The 19,577-nt window shown below is 40.8% G+C and overlaps 1 protein-coding gene across 3 annotated transcripts in view; it reads left to right on the forward strand.

Moving 5' to 3' along the window:
• The window catches only part of SGCG (sarcoglycan gamma), a 163,457-nt gene that overhangs the window by 28,858 nt on the left and 115,022 nt on the right, over nt 1-19,577 (forward strand). For all 3 annotated transcript variants that reach the window (XM_064171867.1, XM_064171860.1, XM_064171873.1), the window contains one exon: nt 19,211-19,302. The gene's annotated coding sequence lies outside the window, so the exon portion shown is untranslated. The remainder of the gene's footprint in view (nt 1-19,210; nt 19,303-19,577) is intronic.

Here is a 19,577-nt window from a genome sequence, read left to right on the forward strand (position 1 = left end):
AAAAAAAAAGATAAAAGCAGTATTATCCTTCCATCCCCACAATGGAGTTACAAACCCTTCAGAGGGTTTTATTAGTCACTGGGCCATTACCAAAATGCAGACAAGTGCTGGATGTGTGTGAGCATATACAAGGCCATGTGTGAATTTAGATTTAAAAGTGGGCGTAGCTCCTAAACAAGTGCACTGCAGGTCATTAATGTCCTGTTTGAGGGTTTCCTAACATAAGAATTTAAAAATAAAAGGGACAAAAACCCCAACAACACCTCAACATGAGGAAGAACTTCTTTACTGTAAGGATCACAGAGTACTGGAACAGGCTGCTCAGGGAGGTTGCAGAGTCTCCTTCTCTGGAGACTTTCAAGATCCATCTGGATGTGTTCATGTGTGACCTGAGCTAGATTCTATGATCCTGCTCTGGCAGAGGGGTTGGATTTGATGATCTATGGATCACTTCCAGCCCCTAACATCCTGTGATCCCTGTTAGGGCAAAGATAGACACAACCAGCCTGATGTCCTGGGAGAGCTGCCATAAGAGATGGCTTTGGAAAGAATATAAGGAAGCAAGGAAATGCAGAGGCCTCCTGCCCTTCCAACAGGATGCAGGGGCTGTGGCTATAGATAATTTTCCAAACTCTTAGGAATTGTGTTCTTGTTTTTGTGGAACAATTTGTCCTAATATACGTATTGTAATATTTGGATGTGTTCTGATACCAGGTATTTACCAGTACTTAAGTAACCTCCGTAGCTGTATTCTCTAGTATCTCACCTCAGACATCTCACCATGAAGTCACATCTTGAACGCTGCTCTACTACCCAATTCTACAGTCACTTTTATGATGGAACTTTTCAAAACACTGTTTAACTGATGGTTGGGTAGTGCATACATCATCTGTTAGAACACTTATGTGAGCCTCTGGAAAGAAGGTGCTTTCTAGTCTATTCATGTGTTGGACAGAAAAGGCAAGTCTTTTCTGCATACAGCTCTGCATCTGAAAGGAAATGATTGAAAGTGGCAGTGGTATGAAAATGGCACTGTTCTGTCTTACGCAGTGTCAGTGGGGCAGAGATTAGAGCATTTCTGCAGTGGACCCTGCAAGGGAAGACTTCAGTGTTTTGTGGCTAGGATAAATATACCCTTTGTAAAAATGTTCTTCTGAATTATCCAAGGAAGGAAGACCATTACTGATAAGAATTTCCCCCCTTGGTTTTGAAAACTACCGTCACAAGAAGGAGCTTAAAAATGCAACTAAGCAAGAATATCAGGGTGAAAAAGGGACTGGAGATAAAACAGCCCTTTCAGTTGAGAAGCTATGGAAGATGTTGGATGAGGGTATGAAAAAAAAATTGGAGATAAGCTTTGTTTCTTTGCCTAGCTACAATGTGTTGTGTTTATGAATACTGATAGGAGAATTCCCATATGTAATGCTGAATTAGAGTTTCACAGACAGGAGCTTGATGAAAAGAGAGCTTATTTTTTTGTTTTGAGTTAAGCCCTGTAATAAAAAGCTGTAAAATCATCTACTTTAACAACAGATGCATGGTAGATAGTGAATATCTGGGGGAGGGAGGGGGGGGGGTGCTACATTTTTTCCATATTTTCATAAATTAGTTGAGGCAGTTGAAAAGTAATATGACTTGAACAAGTGTTATCGCAAATGTAGTTTCAGTGGCTACTCACCAAATCAGATTTTGCTGTGGAAAGTGAAATTTCTTTTACAATCAGAGGAAGATAATACTCTATTTGGGAAACTTCAATCAACTCACTTTTTTTTTGAAAAAGCTTTTCTAGGAACTTAAATGCCTTTGGGTTTGTTGTAATAGGTAATATGATAGCTGTGGAGGATCATAGAATCATAGAATCGACCAGGTTGAAAGAGACCTCCAAGATCATCCAGTCCAACCTAGCACCCAGCCCTATCCAGTCAACTAGACCATGGCACTAAGTGCCTCATCCACTCTGTTTTTTTAGCACTTCCAGGAACAGCAACTTCACCACCTCCCTGGGCAGCCCATTCCAATGCCAATCACTCTGGCAACAACTTCCTCCTAATATCCAGCCTAGACCTCCCCTGGCACAACTTGAGACTGTGTCTGCTCATTCTGTTGCTGGCTGCCTGGGAGAAGAGACCAACCCCCACCTGGCTACAACCTCCCTTCAGGTAGTTGTAGACAGCAATGAAGTCTCCCCTGAGCCTCCTGTTCTCCAGGTTAAACAACCCCAGCTCCCTCAGCATCTCCTCACAGGGCTTGTGTTCTAGGGTCCTCGTGCTTCTTTAATTGTTCCTATACTGGGACCTAGATTCTATCCACATGTTTTGAAGGTACTGAGATAATTCTGGCAGAGGATTGATGTTGTACACTAGAATGTCTGGAGCTTCTACAGTTCCTGCTGCTATTTCATAGGTTGATTGTAGTTCCTCCTCCCAGGCAGAACACCTGGTATATTCACAGTTGTCTGTTTGGACTCTTTCTGTTTCTTTTAGGCTGTTGGTGTAAGATTCTGTGACTGTCTCACAGTCATAGGATCCTTTTCTGCTTTCAACTTGATTTTGCAAGTGCCATAAAGAAAATGGAAAATGTGCAGCAACATCTATCTATCTATCTATCTATCTATCTATCTATCTATCTATCTATCTATCTATCTATCTATCTATCTTTATCTATCTATCTGTCTGTATCAGAAAAATTCTTTGCATTGCTATAGTTCAAGTAATTTATGATTTTTTTTTAGATTTACCTGCTTTTAAGTTTGTAAGTTTCTCAAAACTTTTAAAATATTATATCAAGAAAGTAAATATGACAAGGGAAACTTTTTTTTTTGGGGGGGGGGGGGGTCAAATTTCAGTGGCTTCATAAGTTTTCTTTCATATAAAATCAATATTCTCCTTCTATTTTTTATCAAGCAAAACATTGAAACACTGTGAGTTTTACAGAGTGTCTGCAAACCACTGTTGTTTCTTATTATTAGCCCAGATTCACACAGTCATTCTAGGCAGACTTTTGTTAATTTCAGTGACAAATTAATACTTTACATTGTTATTAGTGGAATTATTTGTGAAAAGGTTTAACATTTCTGTAGAAGTCAAGTTTTATGGTGGCTGTGAGTGTTATGCCTTAAATTCAATCCCCGTCTTTTCTCTTAAGATTGAACATTATTTTCACAGTGGCTAAAGTGAACTGAGATGAAAAATTCCAGGTATTTCCAAAGGCAGGTCATCAGTTGTGTGGTAACTGAGATGGAGGCAACTCCCTGAAAAACTTAGACTATTCACATTCAGGAAAGCATTAATTAGGGGAGTTGAAAGTTTTTTGCACAATGTTAATATTTATGGGTCCTTACAGAAGCAGGTGAAAAAAAACCTGTAATTAATTGTGTGCAATTGGCTTAGGAATGAGATGTGAGATTTGTTATTACTTGGCATTATTACAGGTACTGTGTTGCAGCCTACTGTCCACAGGGAAATGTCTCTCAGAAATAGCCAGTTATCAATACCTCCCCTGGCACAACTTGAGACTGTGTCTCCTCATTCTGTTGCTGGTTGCCTGGGAGAAGAGACCAACTCCCACCTGGCTGCAGCCTCCCTTCAGGTAGTTGTAGACAGCAATGAAGTCTCCCCTGAGCCTCCTCCAGGTTAAACAACTGGGCCCCTCAATTCAAGAGAGATGTTGAGGTGCGACAAAGCTGGTGAGGGGCCTGGAACACAAATCCTATGAGGAGAGGCTGAAGGAGCTGGGGTTGTTTAGCCTCAGAAGAGGAGGCTCAGGGGGGACCTCATTGCTGTCTACAACTACCTGAAGGGAGGTTGTAGCCAGGTGGGGGTTGGCCTCTTCTCCCAGGCAACCAGCAATAGAACAAGGGGACACAGTCTCAAGTTGTGCCAGGGTAGGTCTAGGCTGGATGTTAGGAGGAAGTTCTTCACAGAGAGAGTGATTGGCATTGGAATGGGCTGCCCAGGGAGGTGGTGGAGTCACCGTCCCTGGAAGTGTTCAAGAAAAGCCTGGATGAGGCACTTAGTGCCATGGTCTAGTTGACTGGCTAGGGCTGGGTGATAGTTTGGCCTGGATGACCTTGGAGGTCTCTTCCAACCTGCTTGATTCTATGATTCTGTGATTCTGTGAATAGGATTTCTTCTGCACCAATCACATTATCTATCTCTCTCTCTCTCTCTCTCTCTCTCTCTCTCTATATATATATATATATATATATGTATATACATATATATAAATAAAAGTTTTACATAGTTCTAGGGGAGTGACACTGAACCTTCACTGCACTGATAATTGAAAATTACTGTTTCAGTAAGAAAAATATCCACAGCTCCTTCATGCTTTGTTATCTTTTGGGAATATAAAATAACTATAAAGATGTTAGTTTTTTTTTTAACTTCATAAAAAATCAATGCACTATTAGCTGCCACACATGTCCATGTGTTTGTCTTGCCATTTTTAAAGCTCATCTTGCTGAGTTCTTTGTCATCCTCTGGACCTACTCCCTGGGCACACACAAAACAAGCAGTTGATTTTATGTGACATTTCCAGTAAAGGCATTTGAAATAAAAATGATTTTAAGGTAGTTACATCTTTCATAGAGAAATATAAGTAAGCATGTTAACTTTACTGTTTGCTATGTGTGGGATTATGAATCTGTCTTTGTTTGTAGTATTTACTTTCTTAATGTAATATTTTAAAAGTTATGCAGCCCAAAATAATTTCTGTTTATTATGTTGATTTTTTTGTTGTTATAAATGGCCATATAAGATTCATGTTGTAAGTAAATATTAATTACTATGACATACTTCCTCCGTAGTTTTTCGTACAGCATAAAACAATTTGAATATGCAAATTACATGCTTTATCTTTACTAGTGTAAGAGGAAGACTTAATGTGGAGCTGTTTGAGAATGTGTAGACTATATTCAAATCGTTCTTGCAAGTGAAAAGAATGCAAGCCATCTAAGGTATAGGCTTACTTCAAGTGTAAGCCATCTAAGGTATAGGCTTACTTTAAGTGTAGTACACAAGTAGATATACCAGTACAAAACAAATACAAGCCAATGATGTAATCCATAGAACCATACTAATACATTTGGTGTATACTTCTGAAAACTGTTTTGACACGCATAGACCAAGTAGATAATGAAATGGGCTGAAGTTTTGTGCATTTCTGAGTTTATACATACATGAACAGGCCCAGTCCTGTTCAATATCTTTAGTGATGATCTGGATGAGGGGATTGAGTCCAGCATCAGTAAGTTTACAGATGACACCAAGCTAGGAGCAGGTGTTGATCTGTTGGAAGGTAGGAGAGCCCTGCAGAGGGACCTGGCCAGGCTGGATGGGTGGGCAGAGGCCAATGGGATGAGATTTAACAAGGCCAAGTGCAGGGTTCTGCACTTTGGCCACAACAACCCCAAGCATCACTACAGGCTGGGGACTGAGTGGCTGGAAAGCAGCCAGGAAGAAAGGGACCTGGGGGTACTGATAGATAGTAGGCTGAAGATGAGGCTACAGTGTGCCCAGGTGGCCAAGAGAGTCAATGGCATCCTGGCCTGCATCAGGAACAGTGTGGCCAGTAGGACAAGGGAGGTTATTCTTCCCCTGTACTCAGCACTGGTCAGACCACACCTTGAGTCCTGTGTCCAGTTCTGGGCCCCTCAATTCAAGAAGGATGTTGAGGTGCTGGAACATGTCCAGAGAAGGGCAACAAAGCTGGTGAGGGGCCTGGAACACAAACCCTGTGAGGAGAGGCTGAGGGAGCTGGGGTTGTTTAGTCTGGAGAAGAGGAGGCTCAGTGGTGACCTCATTGCTGTCTACAACTACCTGATGGGACATTGTAGCCAGGTGGGGGGTGGCTTCTTCTCCCAGGCAACCAGCAACAGAACAAGGGGAAACAGTCTCAAGTTGTGCCAGGGTAGGTATAGGCTGGATGTTAGGAGGAAGTTCTTGCCAGAGAGAGTGATTGGCATTGGAATGGGCTGCCCAGGGAGGTGGTGGAGTCACCGTCCCTGGAAGTGTTCAAGAAAAGCCTGGATGAGGCACTTAGTGCCATGGTCTAGTTGACTGGCAGGGCTGGGTGCTAGGTTGGCCTGGATGATCTTGGAGGTCTCTTCCAACCTGGTTGATTCTATGATTCTATGATTCTATGTTTGTGAGTGATCCCTCTGCAGCCTAGGAAGTACAAAAAAGATGTAGTCTAATTCACATGCATATCTTTACAAAGCTGTGCCTTGAGAAATCAATTTTGTCACTATGAGTGATTTTGAGTAATAATTAAAGTTTTCTAATTAGTTTAAAAATTACTTAATGTGTCTTTGAATATTAACACTAGTTAAAATTTCAGGCATGTCATCTGTGGAGTTCTTTCTGACCTACTGTGCCAATGCTACTTGAGCACTGAGATAGTATTAAATACAGAAGAAGCTTTTTTCATCTTTAGGCCTCTCCTGTAGATGTCACATTGTGTGATTAAGTGAGTGTACTAACTTCCTGTATCATCCTGGGAAACATGGTACTAGAAAACTAGACCTCACCTGGAGTATTGTGTCCAGGTCTGGAGCCTTCAATATAGGAAGGACATGGATCTGATGGAGCAGGTCCAGAGATATGAAAATATCAGGGGGTTGGAGCACCTCTGCTGCAAGGACAGGCTGAGGGAGCTGGGGTTGTTCAACATGGAGAAGAGGAGGCTCCAGGGAGACTTAATAGCAGCCTTCCAGTACCTGGAGGGGGCCTACAAGAAGGATGGAGACTGTTTACAAAGGCCTGCGGTGACAGGACAAGGGGCAATGGCTTCAAACTAGAGAAGAGCAGATTCAGATTGGATATTAGGAACAGGTTCTTATAAGGGTGGTGGAACACTGGAACAGGTTGTCCAGGGAGGTGTCTAGAGCCCTATCCCTTGCAATATTCAAGGTGAGGCTCAACAGGGCTCTGGGCAACCTAGTCTAGTTGAGAATGCCCCTGCTGACTGTAGAGAGGTTTGGACTAGATGACCTTTGGAGGTCCCTTCCAGCCCAGACCATTCTGTGTTTCTATGATTCTAAAGAAAATGTTCAGTATGTCCAGGTTTATTACTTACAGAGGTGGTCTTTCATTCTCATTAACCTGTGACTTGCACCTTAAGTACCAAGAGCAGAAGTGTTACCTACCTATAGGTATACCTATATGTCTCAGGGCATTTCTTGGTTACTCAGGATCTGTCTCTCATGGCAGCAAGGTTACCTGTACTGATTGATCTGAGAATAAGGTCAAACATTTTTACAGTTCTTCACGACCTGCTCTTGTCCTGTTCTCTCAGTGTGTGGCCTTCACGTGAAACATGCTTATAGTCTTCCTCAGGGATTGAACAACTTCCCCAGCAACAGTCTGAACGTTTTTTCATTCATCTCCTTCCAAACAGCTTCTGAATATGTAGCCTGAAGATGAGTCACTTCATTTTTTCACAGTCTCTTGGCTACTCCTGTCACTGCAGGAAGAATATTCCTATATACTGCTAGTTGCTGAATGTCACAAATGCAATACTCAGTTTCTGTCTTCCCTGGCTTCCCAGTCTTCAGCTAAGGACATACTCAGGGACATCATAATGAAAATTAATACAGCTGAAGGCAACTTCTAGCCTCAGGTGTTAAAGTGCCAATCCCAACTTGATTGAATCTTAAAAATTTAAAAGAGATCACAACTACCCCTAAATATTGCTTCTCTTCCTGTACCATTCTCTGGAGCAAATCTGAATATAGTGTTGGCCAGAACTTTTCTTCCTGGACATTTCAGTAGCCTAAGAAAACACCATCCTATTTGCTTGTTCTGTCCGGTGGCAACCAGTAGAGACTCGTGTCCAGTTCTGGGCCCCTCAATTCAAGAAGGATGTTGAGGTGCTGGAACATGTCCAGAGAAGGGCAACGAAGCTGGTGAGGGGCCTGGAACACAAATCCTATGAGGAGAGGTTGAGGGAAGTGGGCCTGTTTAGCCTGGAGAAGAGGAGGCTCAGGGGTGATCTTATTACTGTCTACAACTACCTGAAGGGGCATTGTAGCCAGGTGGGGGGTGGCCTCTTCTCCCAGGTAACCAGCAATAAAACAAGGGGACACAGTCTCAAGTTGTGCCAGGGTAGGTATAGGCTGGATGTTAGGAAGAAGTTCTTCACAGAGAGAGTGATTTCCCATTGGAATGGGCTGCCCAGGGAGGTGGTGGAGGCACTGTCCCTGGGGGTCTTCAAGAAAAGCCTGGCTGAGGCACTCAGTGCCATGGTCTAGTTGACTGGCTAGGGCTGGATGATAGGTTGGACTCGATGATCTCGGAGGTCTCTTCCAACCTGGTTGATTCTATGATTCTGTGATTCTATGATTCTATGATTCTATGATTCAGGAGATATCTATAAATGTATTGTCATATGCATCTAGGTATGTGTTGGGCTACATGTCTGGTTTTAAAATGCAGCTTCAATAGTTCATTTGGTTGGGGTTTTTTTACTTCTTTTTGTGGCTATTACATAGAATGTGTCCAGGGAGTATTAAATTTTGTGAGAAATGAAAGCTGCTAACTATTGATGGTGAACCAGTATGCCCTTGACTTCAGAAAAAGCTGAAAATCCAAGCACATCAAGCATGGTTAATCAGGAAAGAAGAGCACATTAAGTATCTACTAGAGCTTGTCTGAGAATATAAAAATTAAGTGGTCTGCTATTGTTGGTTTTGTTGAGCCCAGAGTCAAATTTAGATCCTGTGAGGCAGGTAAAATCGATTAATAAAGTCTTAACAACCACAATGAAAGAGTCCCAAAGGTACATGCTTATTCCAATCATCTGAAGGATTTGACACTGGCTACTCCTGTGTTACTGGTCATCCTTTAAAGCCTCTTCCTATCAATATTTCAGGAAACATCAAGGATACTTAGGAAATGCTTCAAAAAGTACAGATAACTATGTCATGATTAAACTGGGCATGTGAATTAAAAGGCTCCATTCTGTTTGACACAGTAGCTGACCAGGACAACACACTTTTGTGCTGATCTTGGTACTTATCTACTCTGAGGGATTGGAAAAACATGATGGAAATGGTCAGTGAACTTCTTGAAGTTGTTTCCTGCTAGGCTGCTCTGTGATGGCTTTGTGTTTGGTACTGCAGCTACTTGCTATCAGCTGATGGACTGGGTGCTTGCACAGATAAAGATAAAGCAGCCTGCCTAACCAGTTGTCCAGACAGTAAAATGAGATGGTCGTTGGGAGTAGGATACAGCTGCTCTCACTATAGCTGTTGTAAAGCCAACTAAATTTAAGGAGGAAAGGTGTAAACTAAAATTTATTGACTAAATAACAGGGAGAAGGACTTCTAATGATTTCTGCTACTTTGACTGCTAATTCTGAAACTGTTGCAGATCACAAGTTCACTAAAGGAGAAGTGTTGTCACTTGTTGATGATGTTTATTACTAAAATTAAAGCAATTGTCTCCTGTTTCGCACAGTAAAAACAGTCAAGCAAGAGCTTACCTCATTTTGTTGCCTGTTTCTGCATTTCAGTTCTACTTTCTTCAAAACAACTTGTGAGAAAGATTCCCAGTTGTAATAAACACTGCTTCAGACAGCACTCCAGGAGAACACTAGACACACATTCATTTCTGTTTTAAACTAATTCAGCTGTTTGCTTTCTAAGTATATTCTAACTTCACTTGGGACATCACATTCTTAAAAGGTGCCAAAATCACTGATTTGTGTCTGTCAGTTTTAAATTAACCATTTTACTCGTGGTTACTCTGCTTGATGGGGTTGCCTACAACTTGGCCTTAAGGATAAACTTTTCAAAATACTAAATAATTACACAATTATGCATTTCAATCAAACAAGAAATACCTCATGGTCTATTCTCTGGGTGACTATAGCTTCTTCCTATATTGAAAGACTATACTTATAATTTACTTGCTTTTGCCAGATGACAAGTTCCTAATTAAATATTCTTCTCATGTGCCTAACTTTTCTGCTTTGTTTTGGCAAAGCTAAAATCTCAGTCGAGCCAGCAGATTTTTTTTTAAGCTATGTTATTAACATTAATAATTGTTATTTTTACAGTCTTTGCAGTGAATAGTAGCTCAAAAAAAGATCTGATAGATGAAGGGCTGTGACTTAACCTTTGTTACAAAGACTCTAATTTTATACAAGTTCAGAACTTCAAATTTGAGTCTTAAAAGTTATTTGCTGTGTACTTCTACTTTTGCTCTTTAAAGGCTGTTTGAATTTCTTCCAGAAGGGGTCAGAGCACAAATTGCTGTTTTAATGTGGTGGCTGGCAAAAAAAGTTTTTGTCTTTTTACTACTTCCTTGCTGTTGGCCTTCTTTTTGTCTTCCTAGAACATCAGAAAGGGTCAGCTAAGTGTTGAGCTTCTATTGCTTGCCTGATGAGGACAATCATCTTGATCCAGAAAAGTGACTCTGGGTAAAGTTCAAGTATGGTTCAGTGCAGAGTCTTCTGGAAGTCATCAATTAAATTATATTTTTTTAAATGCAGCTCTTTTTTTGTTAATCAAAACTTGCCCAGGTGACAAATTCTTTCTATCAACTGTCTTGATGAATTGTCTCTGTATCTCCATGACACAGGTCTAAATTGAGCGTAGCAGTTTAGAGGTGAGGGCCACAGAATCAGCTGGAGAGCGAAAAATGGAAACTCTAGGAAATTATGTATATTTTATAGAGCTTTCACTTTCCCAAGCCCCAACTTTTGGTACTTAAAATGGTAAGGCTTTCTTCCCTGACATACATTTAATAGGGTGTAGTATGATTTTGAGTGCAACATTAAGAGTAATCTACTTCAGAATGGTTTTGCAATGGCAGCTTGTAAAATGGAAAGTCATTAATCATTCAGTGTTTTATAGCAGAGCTTTAAAGGAAAAGTAAAATGCATTGGGAACATGACTGTTTCTTGGCTACCAATAAAACTGGAAGAGATAATCAGTATTGGATAAAATATTTTTTCTACACTGTCTGTAGGAAATTATTTCATTCAGTAACAGTGGAATTATGTCTGATTTCAGAGAACACATAATATGGTTATAAACTATTGAAGAAATATCCTTTTGTCCATTTGCTAATTTATCCTACTGCACACAATGTTAATGTAAACAAAAGTGGGTATGGCAGGTTGCCCATCTGGGAGCTTTTTATTCTTACTTGCTGTGCTCCATTAATAAGAGTGGCCAAATCAGGTAAGACCTCATGGAAGTAGAGGTCATTCATAGCTAAAGGATGCTGAAAAATACTCCACAAAGCACAAGTTTACCAAGAAGTAAAAAGACAGAAAGAAACATAGCAAGTATCTATGAGTCTGAAGCTCCAGAAAAATAGTCAAGAGGAGAAATTGCTGCAAAGGCCACAGAGCTGCAAGTCAGATTTCACGGATGTTAGAAAGGAAACATTCCTGCTTCAGGAGGAAATTTCAGAGCTTTCTGCAACTCATAAAATTATTGAAGGGACAGAGAGCAGGCCTGAAAGCAAGGATTCTCTTTAAGCAAGCATTCTCTTTGAAGAAAGAAAAATGAGTAGGAACAGCTTGTTTATAAGCTATCTCTTATTTATATGCTACCTTACTTGGCTGCTTCCAGGCTTTCTACTGAGAAAGAAAGAAAACAAACAAACAAGCAAAAAAAACCCCCAAACAACAACAAAACAGAACCAAACAACCACAGCAAAAGAATTTATCTTTGGTGATATGGTTTAGATTAAATATTTTGGGTTTCCTCTGAGGGAGGGAAAGGAAAAAGTTTTAAACAGATGCAATTCAAAGTTCTGATCTATATATGTAAATATAAAGACAATTTGGTTTGAAACAGATCATGTGAACTCATGTGACTTTCTTAATGCAGCTCAAACCTTTATTACTAATTTTTATCTTTTATACTGAATGCTCATCAGAGTGTGTGAACAAAAGCAGTCAAGGAAAATGAAAATATTTAAATCTTTTTTGTCTAGATTATTGCTAAATAAAATTAGGATATTGATTTTGCATATACTTGTTTTGCTTGTTTATTGATTTATACTAACATCTCCATTCCTCTTGGAGCAAGATCTATTTAGATTAGCTAGAACATACCTTTGCGTTAAATCCTCCTTCAGTTATTTTTTTCCCCCTGTTTTCCCTTTGTTTTATTCATTATTTTGGAAGTGGAAGCTGTACAAAAGAAATGAAAGAAGTTTTGTTTCAGATTTATAATTAATTATTAAGAGGATATTAATTTAGTTTATAGTAGCCTGTAGTATGACTATCTCACAGTAACTTTCTTCCAATTCTTTAAGAGGGAAGAAGCACTGTATTAACAGTATATCTTTTGATATTTAACTTATTTTCCCTGGAGAAGAGGAGGCTCAGGAGTGATTTCATTGCTGTCTACAACTACCTCAAGGGAGGCTGTAGCCAGATAGGGGTTGGTCTCTTTTCCCAGGCAACCAGCAATAGAACAAGGGGACACAGTCTCAAGTTGCGCCAGGGGATGTATAGGCTGGATGTTAGGAGAAAGCTCATGCCAGAGAGAGTGATTGACATTGGAATGGGCTGTCCAGGGAGGTGGTGGAGTCGCCATCCCTGGAGGTGTTCAAGAAAAGACTGGATGAAGCACTTAGCGCCGTGGTCTAGAAGTTGATTGGACAAGGCTGGGTGCTAGGTTGGACTGGATGATCTTGGAGGTCTCTTCCAGCATGGTTGATTCTATGACTCTCTGGACTAGAGCTCCATCTTTTTGTTGCTATAATTGATGACTGCCGTTTTAAGAAATTTAAAGTAATGTGGGTTCCACCTATGGAAATAATTTTAGTCAGTTGCTCCAGATGTAATATTGCAATCCACTAAAACTTTCCAGGCGTTGAGTCTGTCAGAGAATGAGCTCTGGGATATGGTTTCTGTTAGAGCATCCTGGGCAGAGCACTCACTGTAATTTTAGTGTTTTGGCTTTTCTTCGTAATCTTTTGGAGTGGAGAAACATTTATCTTGTGTGCCTTAACTAACTTTTTTTTCCTCTTGTCATTTATGGGAAAATGCATGCTGGTATCAAATGTTCTAACTAATAAAGTAGACAGTGAGCCAGTGGATTTAAATGGTGTTTTAGCTGCTTTTACATGCTTCTCTTTCAAATATAGATCAGATACACATTCTTTATTATGTCAGAATTAAGTGTGTATTATGGTACTAAAAAAAAAACTGAAACATTTGCTGATAAAAGAAAAAAAGAGAGACTGGAACAGATTGCTCAGAGAAGCTCTGAATTTCCCCTCAAGTATTCAAAGCCAGGTTGGATAGGGCATTGAACAACCTGATTTAGTGGAAGGTGTCTGTGTACATGACAAAGGATTCAAACTAGATTGTGTTGAAGGTACTTACAACTCAAACAGTTCTGTGATTTTATATTTCTCTGAAACCATGTGGGGGCTTTTTTATCTCTTGATGGCTATACTTCTGATACATCTGTGAGGATGTGAAGGAAACAAGGGAAAATGAAAGGAGAAAAAAGAGATAGGAAGATAGAAAAAGAATCATAGAATCAACCAGGTTGGAAGAGACCTCCAAGATCATCCAGTCCAACCTAGCACCCAGCCCTAGCCAGCCAACTAAGTGCCTCATCCAGTCTTGTCTTGAAGACCTCCAGGGACAGTGCCTCTGAACTCATCATATTCTTTAGAGTTTGTATCTGTAGAAACCTTTAGCAATAGATGAGAATAGTGGTGCAGATGCAGAGCTTCCAAGACCTTTAAAACAATTCTGCCCTGGAAGGACAGTCATTCTTCTTTGTTTGTTTGTTTTTGTCTTACACTGCCACCTGCACTGAGTGACAGCCATGTGTTTCACTTAAATTCTTCAGAGTTCCAATCTCCCAGAACAGAAGGCAAGACTATCACGCTCTGCATATTTAGTGTGGTTTGGGGGTTTGCTTTTGGGTTTTTTTTAGTAAAGGACAAGTAATATAAAGAGAAATGTTATGACCAAAGAACATGAAACATGATTCTCTGTTGAATGTCAGCGTTGCTGACATCTGTTGTAGAAGTGATTTGACATAGTGTATGGATTACAAACGTATTCTGCCTGTCACAGAGCGTTCACAGAGTGCTTGCAGATGGAGCTGTGAGTAGGTGCACAGTGAATCATACCCTAAAATAGAAATCCCAATGTGCAAAATTATGAACCTATTAAAAAGTGCTTTACTCTTCTCTCCTGTACAGAGTATTGTAGAGTTTTGTATAAACCAAAGTACACATTTCTGGTTCTCTTCCTGAGAAAAAAAATAGCAATTAACTTCCTCAAATCAGCAGGAGTTGAGTTTCGTACTTAGGAGAATGCCTGAATTGCACCAGCCATACAGTAGGACAAAATAATTCCAAATCTGCTCTGATATTTAATGTTTGGTGTGTTTTTAGCTCCCCAGTATTAGATTAGGCAGCACCTTCTGCCTTCTAAGATGCTATCTTATATAGCAGGGTCTTTCTGTTGTGTCTCCCAGCCTGCATACAAGTAGCACACTCCAAATTAGTGTTTTCTTCCTCAACCTGACTTTCTGAAACAGTCCACAGACCTTAGCTTGCTTGTTTGCTCTTAGCAAAACAGTTTCTCCCGTCTTAGGTCTATTCCAGTTCACCTGTTAGACTCACACTCTCAGAGAGTACAGCAGTGAGCAAAAAGTACACATGCAGCTTTTAATCCACTGCCTCACTACTTAACCTCTTTAAAGTTTATACTCACAGAATTGAAGTAGTTTACAGTCAGCATGTGAAGATGCAGTCCAAACTTGAGATACTATTTAACACATCCCACTAAACTTCCACAACTTGACCTCAGTAACAGTTTGAATCTGTTTTATATTTTGTGCCTACATTAATTTGAAGGGTGAGTAGAGCAGGTGAACAGGAGGTGAAAACTGTTCTGGAGCCACTGAACATACTCAGGAGGAGACTGCAAATAGCAGAATGTGGCAAAAAAAAAAAAGGTATAAAAGAATGTGGCAGCAAGGAAGTTGAGAGATAACAGCAGAAGAATGAAGGCTGAAATACTGCTGAAATGGCAAGGCAGTAGGCACATGGGACACATGGCAGTAGCCACTGACACACTGGGCAGGTGGATAATCATAAGCTGGTTTTTAAATCTTGTCAGTTTGGTTTTGTTTTTTTTTTTTTCTGGTTTAGTTAATCCTTGTTCATACTTCAATGAGACCCAAGTATTCTGCTGAGTTCTAAAGTTCTTTGTGAACCTCCTAGTAGATAGCATTGTAATGAAATAGTCTAAGTAGATATCACAGAAAGCAGTGCATATTTGAGAATCCTGTGGTTTATATTCCAAAAGGTTCCTCTTGGAGTATCTTCCACTTTTCTTAAGTAGCTATTTAAAATTACACTTTTATAGCATTGACAAGCACAACAGTAACTTTCCAATGCTTCCTTCTATTTATATGTAAAAGATGAAGGCCTCCTCTGGCTCACTGTTCTACTCGGGCTTGGAGGATGACATGCCTTTTTAGGTATTCACCATAGCCCTATTCTTGGAAATGGGTAAGGTCTGAATCTATCAATAAATGACCTGCTGTCCTATCCCTTACAAGTTTAAAAAGCACAGCAAACATGAACAATCCAAAATGCTTTGGAGGGAAACGTTTAAAAAAGTGCTTATAACAAAATCTTGTTCTGTATCCTATTACAGCCTTTGACAGCAGCAGGAAATCAGGAAAACTAGGGGGAAAAAAGTATTTGTAAAGCTGATTTTTCTGTTGCATCAATATTTAAGGTCACAAGTGACTAACATGCACAACAAGAACCAAGAAGACTTGAACATTTCCCTTTAGTTCTTGGAAGTCTAGAGGTGTCTAGCAACTAATTACTTTTTATGTTATCTGACCATTAATAATCTACTCTCCACTTAATTGCTTGTGAATTTGGCTTTTCTTTTTGCCCTCAGTGATTCTAATAGCTCATATTTTTAAGTGTGGGTGTTGGTTATTCTATTAAGTGTCTATTAGTGTATATTTTCATGTGAATTTAACTTTTTTTCCAAAGCGTGTGCCATTTTGTCGTTAATGTGAATTGCTTTTGCTGTACTGTTTGACCTTTCTGACTTCCATTCTTAGTCAACTTCATTATTAACTGTCTCTTGCAATGCAATTACAGGGCTACAAGAGGCTTGGGATATCTTTTTTTTCTAAGCAGGGAGTGTGACTAACTGCTTTTAGACCACAAAGAGAAAAATGCTGCAAATGAAGTGAGAGCACAATTGCAGTACTACCCAGATATTCTTTTGACTGCACATACAGAAAAAAAATCATAGAATCAAGCAGGTTGGAAGAGACCTCCAAGATCATCTGGGCCAAACTATCACCCAGCCCTAGCCAGTCAACTAGACCATGGCTCTAAGTACCCCATCCAGTGCTTTCTTGAACACCTTCCAGGGACAGCAACTCCACCACCTCCCTGGGCAGCCCATTCCAATGCCAATCACTCTCTCTGTGAAGAACTTCCTCCTAACATCCATTCTAGGCCTCCCGCGGCACAACTTGAGACTGTGTCTCCTCATTCTGTTGCTGGTTGCCTGGCAGAAGAGACCAACCCCAACCTGGCTAGAGTCTCCCTTCAGGTAGTTTAGACAGCAATGAGGTCCCCCCTGAGCCTCCTCTTCTCCAGACTAAACAACCCCAGCTCCCTCAGCCTCTCCTCACAGGGTTTGTGTTCCAGGCCCCTCACCAGCTTTGTCGCCCTTCTCTGGACATGTTCCAATACCATAACATCTCTCTTGAATTGAGGGGCCCAGAACTGGACACAGTACTCATGGTGTGGCCTGACCAGTGCTGAGTACAGGGGAAGAGTAATTTCTCTTGTCCTACTGGCCACACTGTTCCTGATGCAGGCCAGGATGCCACTGGCTCTCTTGGCCACCTGGGCACACTGCTGCCTCATCTTCAGCTACTATCTACCAGTACCCCTAGGTCCCTTTTCTCCTGGCTGCACTCCAGCCACTCTGTCCCCAGCCTGTAGCATTGCTTGAGGTTGTTCTGGCCAAAGTGTAGAACCCTGCACTTAGCCTTGTTAAATCTCATCCCACTGACCAAAGACTATATCATCTAAGACTCTGTTTCCTGACTGGAGTATATAAGCCTCTATAGACACATGCTGCCTTTTAACAAATAATCAGAGAAAATTTAACATGAAGAATTACATTTTTAGTTTAATAATTATGGTCTCCGTGCTATCCAGTGACAGGACACATGGAAATGGCTCCGAGCTGTGCCGGGGGAGATTTACACTCGGCATCAGGAAGCATTTGTTCAAAATCATAGAGTCATAAAATGATCTGGGTTGGAAGGGACCCCCAAAAGTCATGTAGTCCAACCTTCTCTTCAGTAAGCAGGGAAATCCTCAATAAGATCCCTGTCAAGCCTCATCTCAAATATTGCCTGGGCTGGAGCCCCAACCCCCTCCCTGAGCAACCTGTGCCAGTGTTCTACTACCCTCATGTTAAAAACCTGGTTCCTAACATCCAATTTAAATCTACTCTTCTCTAGTTTGACACCGTTGCCCCTTGTCCTGTCCTTACAAGCCTTTGTAAACAGTCTCTTTCCATCCTTCTTGCAGGCCTTCTTTGGGTACTGGAAGGCTGCTATTAGGTCTCCCCAGGGCATTCTCTTATCCAGGCTCAACAACCCCAGTTTCCTCAGCCAGTCCTCATAGCAGAGGTGTTCCAGTGCTCTGATCATTTTCATGGCCTTCCTCTGGACCTGCTCCATCAGGTCCATGTCCTTCCTGAAGCGAGGGCTCCAGTCCTGGGCACAGTACTCCAGGTGAGGACTCATCAGAGTGAAGTGGCAGAAGCACCTTTCTGGATCTGCTGCCCATGCATCTTTTGGTGAGCCCAGGATGCAGTCAGCCTTCTGGGCTGCAAGTGCACACTTTCTGCTCATGACTAGCTTCTTGTCCATGAGCATCCCCAAGTTTTTTTCTGCAGGGCTGCTTTCTACGAAGAACACTAGAATAAGATTCCAAGAGAAGTGGTCAATGCCTCAAGCCTCTCAGTGTCTCAGGGGCATAATATATACTTTAACTTTTGTTCAGCCCTGAATGGGTCAGGTTGTTGGACTAGATCAGAGGTCCTCAAACTTTTTAAACAGGGGGCCAGTTCACTGTCCCTCAGACACTGTCGGGGGACAGACTATAGTTTGTCGAGGGCTGGACTATAGTTTGGTTCCAGCCCAGTAGTGTTAGGGGTCAGACTACAGCTTGGTTCCAGCCCAGTCCCAGCGGCTGCTTGGAAGGGCTACGGAGTCCAGATTAAGTGGCAGGAAGTGGCTGCTTGGTTTCCCCCCCAGCCCCCAGTGGGGATGGGGGGTGCGGGGGGCTTGGTTTCCCCCCCAGCCCCCGTGGGCTGTAGTTTGAGGACCCATGGACTAGATGGTTATTTTAATTCCCTTTTGACTGAATTCTCTTCTCTTGCTCTTCATTTTCCTTCTTTTTTCTCCTCTTCTTTATTTGCTGCTCTCTTCTTCTTTCTTCTCCTCTCTTCTCTCAACTGTACAATTCTTCCATTGTACTTAATTTCTAACATAAGCTCTGTTTTCCGTAGAGGGTAGAATATTCTCCTTTTGCCTTAAATGCTCCTTTGCTTAAAAATTCTTGTCCACAACTTTTAAACCACAATATCCACAATGTACCTATCTTTTTTTTTCTGTAATTCTAGTTAGTCACGTGCTGGTATGAGTGGGCTCTGCTAGTGTCTGAGACAAATGTTGTTTGCTTAGTTACCTTTCCAGGACTCAGTCATTAGCTTTTGAAGTCCAGTTGAAAAGGAGGCTGTCAGTTTCTGATGAAGAATGGGACATCAGCATCCTCAAACTGTCAAGATAATTGCTGGACTAAAAAACTTAGTTTTTGTGCAAATGCAATGCAACTCTATAATTGTTCATTACAGTAACATATTCTAATATTTTAACATGGTAACTGAAATGGATTTTATTATTGCTCATATAGATTTTTGACCAGCATGTATTTCTTGTTTACTGTAAACTGTTCTGCCATGAGTATTTGCAGTCTGAGCAGGCATCGCGTGTCCAGTGTTGCATTTGTGTTCCACAGTTTTAAACTCAGTGGATTTTGGTCCATTGCTTTCAAAAGGTTATCAGGACAAAGTAGTAAGGTGGGTAATTCAGGAATGGATCTTGTTCTTGTAACATCTTTTTTCTTTTCTCTTTCCATTATCTGTATTCAAATAGGAAGACAGCTGCCTTCAGATGATACAGAACTCACTGACAGTTGCTCTTGCTTCAGTCCTGCTTCATGAGATCTTCAGAAGATACTAACTGAGGTATTTGTTCTTTTCATTTTTAGAATTTCTACTTTCCTGGTGTTTGGTAAGTAGAAGAGCAGATAAAAATCACAATGAAGCTAGGCCAGGAAAATAATATATGGAAAATAAAGACAAAAGTTCTGTCCATAAAGAGAGCTATTAGGTGACACAATTTAATTTCTTTCTGAGCACTCTGTTAGTCAATCTGGTTTTGAAAATTGAGAAACCAAGTAATTACAACTATGGTGAAAGGAAACATATTGAAATGCCATTAAAAAGTGGCTTTTGAGTGG

Source organism: Pogoniulus pusillus, chromosome 3, assembly GCF_015220805.1.
Source record: "Pogoniulus pusillus isolate bPogPus1 chromosome 3, bPogPus1.pri, whole genome shotgun sequence".
In the NCBI taxonomy this organism is placed as follows: Eukaryota; Metazoa; Chordata; class Aves; order Piciformes; family Lybiidae; genus Pogoniulus; species Pogoniulus pusillus.